The sequence below is a fragment of the Chelmon rostratus genome, chromosome 18, assembly GCF_017976325.1.
Source record: "Chelmon rostratus isolate fCheRos1 chromosome 18, fCheRos1.pri, whole genome shotgun sequence".
In the NCBI taxonomy this organism is placed as follows: domain Eukaryota; kingdom Metazoa; phylum Chordata; class Actinopteri; order Chaetodontiformes; family Chaetodontidae; genus Chelmon; species Chelmon rostratus.
Genome location: NC_055675.1, coordinates 494,814 through 499,780, shown reverse-complemented (window position 1 = coordinate 499,780; position 4,967 = coordinate 494,814). Strand labels below are relative to the sequence as shown.

At 43.8% G+C, this 4,967-nt stretch overlaps 1 pseudogene; it reads right to left on the bottom strand.

Annotated features, from left to right (window-relative positions):
* Nucleotides 1-369: 369 nt before the first annotated feature.
* On the bottom strand, nucleotides 370-3,974 carry LOC121622344 (annotated as a pseudogene).
* Nucleotides 3,975-4,967: the final 993 nt, after the last annotated feature.

The window sequence follows — 4,967 nt, the reverse complement described above, 5'->3', positions numbered from 1 at the left end:
CTTCAGGAGAAGACGCCCCCAGTATGCCCCCCTTACCATCAATGGTGCTACGGTGGAGAGGGTAAGCAGCACTAAATTCCTGGGTGTCCTGCAGGAAGAGCCTCCAGCGCATTGTGAGAGCAGCTGAGAAGATCATCGGTGCTTCTCTCCCCCCCTCCACGACCTCTACACCTCCCGCCTCACTCGCAAAGCCCTCTGCATTGCGAGTGACCCCACCCACCCGTCACACAGCCTCTTCAGCCTGCTACCATCAGGGAGGAGACTGCAGAGTCTGCGGGCCAAGACCAGCAGACTGCGGAACAGCTTCGTCCACCAGGCTGTCAGGATGCTGAGCTCTCTCCCTGCCCTCCCCCTCCTCCACACAAACACTCAACCTGGACTATAACTCCCTGCTGCGCAGGGGCGCACCAGGGAGCAGCTCGATGGTGCAGTCTGAGGATCTGTGGGAGGTAGAGATGTGGCTTTATCTTTATGAAAAACCTCCTTCAGATCCCAGTAGCACCACGGCACCCGGGCCAAATCAGGGTACTGCTCCATCTCTTCCTTCGGAGGCATGACTGGATCTGCGATCTGGGTGTTCACGCTGTGAAAAGATATGCAGGAACAGTTCGTGACACAACCCTCCATCCTCCATCTTGAGGAACCTTGTTGAGGCCAGAAATGTTTCGAATTCAAAAAGAGATGTGAATTTGTCAGCATTCTCTAAGTTTCCACGTGAGTTTCCATGGGGCTGAGCAAGTGCTTTGCAGCTGTATAATTGGTATTACAAGGTGTTTTCTCAATATTTTTAAAATTTGGTTTATATTTGTCACAGACCTGCATATATTGTGGCTGTATGCTGGGAAACACTGATGCAATCTTGTTGCATTGCTATGGTGAACCAGCTGACAAGAGACTACCCATTGTGATTGTCATTCCAGTCTTTTCCAAAGATGTCCAAATGAGGCTTGATGCCAAAGAACCATGTCATGTAGTGCTGAAGCTATACAACGAATAATCAATGCTGTATGAACCGATGGCAGAATACAACCTGTAAGTACTGTAATTAACACTTCTGCTACTAGTAAATTACTACTACTACTACTAATAATAATAATACATTTTATTTGTTAAAAGCACCTGTCAGGACACTCAAGGACACTGTACATCACAAGAAATATCAAACAACAATATGATAAAACACAATAAAATAAAATAAAATAAACAAGTTATAAAACAAATTAGTGTAAAATCAGACTGACCAGTTGACCTCATGTAGGATAAGCGAGTCTGAACAGGTGTGTTTTGAGTGTGGATTTAAAATGGGAAAATGAATCAATGTTTTTAATTTCGGGTGGTAATGACTTCCAGAGCCGGGGAGCAGAGCAACTGAATGCTCTGCTCCCCATTGTGGTGAGACAGGCGGAGGGGACAGACAGGTTGATAGTAGAGGAAGATTTGAGGGAGCGAGGGGGGGGTGTGGACGTGGAGGAGAGCTGACAGGTAAGGAGGAGCGAGGTTATGAATGGCCTTGAATGTTACCAGGAGGATTTTGAAGTCAATGCGAAATTTGATGGGAAGCCAGTGGAGCTGCTGAAGGACAGGAGTGATGTGGTGGATGGAGGGGGTTCTGGTGATGATGCGGGCAGCTGAATTCTGAACCAGTTGAAGTTTATGAAGTGACTTGACAGGAAGACCAAATAGAAGGGAATTACAGTAATCCAAACGAGAAGTGACAAGGCTATGGACAAGGATGGCAGTGGTATGGGGGGTGAGGGAGGGACGAAGGCGATTAATGTTGCGTAGGTGGAAGTACGTAGACCGGATAACATCATTGATGTGCGATTTGAAAGACAGAGTGCTGTCGAGGATGACACCCAGACTCTTAACCTGTGGGGAGGGGGAGATAGAGGAGTTGTCATTTTAAATAGAAAAGCTGTCTGTTTTGGATAGTGTTGACTTAGTGCCGATAAGGGGGAACCTCAGTTTTGTCACTGTTTAATTGGAGGAAATTTGAGGTGAGCCAGGTTTTTACTTCAGTAATGCAATCAGTAAGGGAGGAGGGTGGGAGAGTGGAAGAAGGTTTACTTGAGAGGTAGAGCTGGGTGTCATCCGCGTAGCAGTGGAAGTGAATGTTATGTTTTCGGAAGATATTGCCAAGGGGGAGGAGGTAGATAATGAAGAGCTGGGGCCCCAGTACAGAGCCCTGGGGCACACCTGTACTGACGGAGGAAAGGTTGGACCGGAAAGATTTCAGTTGAATAAACTGTGTGCGATCTGAGAGATAGGATGTGAACCAGTGAAGTGGGGTGTGAGTAATGCCGATGGAAGATAACCTGTTTAGTAGAGTGTTGTGACAGATGGTATCAAATGCTGTGCTCAGGTCAAGGAGGATGAGAATAGTGAGGAGGCCAGAATCAGCTGCCAGTAGGAGATCGTTTGTTATTTTAATGAGTGCTGTTTCTATACTATGGAGGGGGCGGAATCCAGACTGGAACTGTTCATACAGGTTATTGCGAGATAAGTGAAAAGGGGGCTGGGTGGCTACTGCTTTTTCAAGAATTTTGGAGATGAAAGGTAGATTAGAAATAGGACGGAAGTTATTGAAGTTGAATTAGTCAGCACCAGGTTTTTTCAATATTGGGGTAATTGCAGTGGTTTTGAGGGATGCAGGAACGGTTCCAGTGGAAAGAGAGGAGTGGATGATAGCAGAAATGAGGGGGACCAGAGAGGGGAGGGAGGCCTTAACCAGAACTGTGGGGAGGGGGTCCAGCTGACAGGTGGACGGTTTGGACATATGGATTATGTCTGATATTTCAGAGAGGGTGATGCAGGTGAAACGGAAGGAGAGGAGCTATGGCAGAGATTCTGGTGGATTTTGTGGATTTTTGCATCAAAGAAGGACATCAATGAGTTACAGAAGACAGTGGAGTAGAAATGTGGTGGCAGAGAATCCAGGGGACGGATGAGATTGTTAAACAGTGAGTACAGTGACTTTTTGTTACCTTTATGTAAAGAAATTAAACCAGAATAGTAGCGGGATTTGGATTGAGTAATACAGTCCTTATAATGTAAAATATGGGTTTTGTACATTTCTTTATGAATAAAAAGTCCAGTTCTTTTAAAAAGCCGCTCAAGTCACCGACCTTTGGCTTTCATAAGCCGAAGATCATGCGTGTACCAGGGGGCGGAGGTGGAGAAGGACACAGACCTGGTCTTTAAGGGCAAGGGAGTTAAAAATGTTTTGAAGTCCTGTGTTATAATATGAGACCAGTTCATCAGGGGTGGATAGGTTGTGAAAGTCCAGGAGGCAGCCAGTCCGAGAGGAGAGAGCGTCAGAGTTAATGTCCTTAATGTTACGGAATGAAATGACACGTGGGAGCTTAGCGGTAGAGACAGTTAGCGGGATGTTGAATGAAAGGAGGAAGTGATTAGATATTGAGAGGTCCTCAGCTGACACCAGAGCAGCAGATTAAATCCAGAATATGTCCTTTTGTGTGTGTGGGAATGTTGGTATGCTGCTGAAATCCAAGGCTCTCTAAGCAGGATGAAAAATCTCTAGTGACAGGGTGAATGATGTTGTCCATATGAATATTAAAATCCCCCAGCAGTATTGCGTTTGGGGACAGAGTGGATAGATGGGTGAGAAAGGCAGCAAAATCATTGAAAAAGTCAGTGTTTGGGTGTTTAGGAGGGCGGTATATAGTTGCAATAATGGTAGGAGTAGGTCCAGACAGTTCACACACAGTGGATTCAAAGGAGCTGAACACAGGGACAGACAACTGCGAGACTTTCAGTTTCTTACTGTAAATCATCGCGAGACCTCCTCCTCGGCCAGAACCACGAGGTTGACAGATGTAAACAAACCCCGGTGTGGTCGAGTCATTGAGCTGTGAGAAGTCATTGCGTTGTTGCCAGGTTTCGGTTAAACAGAGAAAATCCAGTTTACGGTCTGTAAGGACACTTGGATGAGGTGAACTACTTACAGCCTTCATAGATTGTAAAATAGTTTACATTTTACTTTACACAAATGTATGAGGTTGAGGTATCCTGAGAGATATGGAGGGGAATGGCTATGTTGGGTTTTGGGTTTTTTGTTTTTTTTTTACATATTAATTTATCTGTATGTATACCACATGCCCCTAAAGTGAAAATTTAAAGCAGAATCTGCACCACTTCTATGACAGTGAAGTCAAAAGATGAGATAAGATAAAATAAAATGGGTATTACATTTTTTCTATTTATTTATTTAAAAGGGACAATACAAATTAATGAACATCAGTGTAGGAGCCTAAATGCAGTTTATTTAGTAAGGATAATTTTTATTTTAAAAATATACAAATTCATAAGTAAGATAACTAATAAAGATAAATAATTTCATGATACAGAAAGATTTGAATATTATTACATATGTACATTTCATTTATAGTGTATGAGTAAGATAGGACTCTTATTGTGATATTTAAACCCATCAGTTAACCTGGTTGCCATGGAAACGGGGTCAGTTCCGGGGTCAGCAGGAACAGAAAGGAGACTGGAGCAATATAGTTTTTTGACCTCGCTATCTCTCTGCACATAATTTCTTTACGGTGTGGAAGGTTTTATTTGTGTATGTTTTCAACGTTATGTAATGTTGCTTTAAGTTTGCAAGTAAACAGTTAAAATCAAGAAGTGGATTTATTTTTTGAAGTGTTTTGGATACGAGGGAGTCTGACGAGTGTCAAGCTAAAGCTACAGTAAGGACCTATATTTTCAGTCAAAAAACTTGCTCTACACGGATTACTGGATGCCGAAACTGGACTGGATGATTAAGGACAACGATAACGGAACACTCCGGCATGGATGCGGAGGTTTGTCATTCGAAAGAAGACGACAACTGTAAGTTAAAGCTGCTACGGATTGGCCGTGTTGTTAAGATTAAAAAGATGTCTATCTGTTGAATGACGAAGTGGAACGCATTGGAAAGCTAAACGCTCAACAGTTTGCCA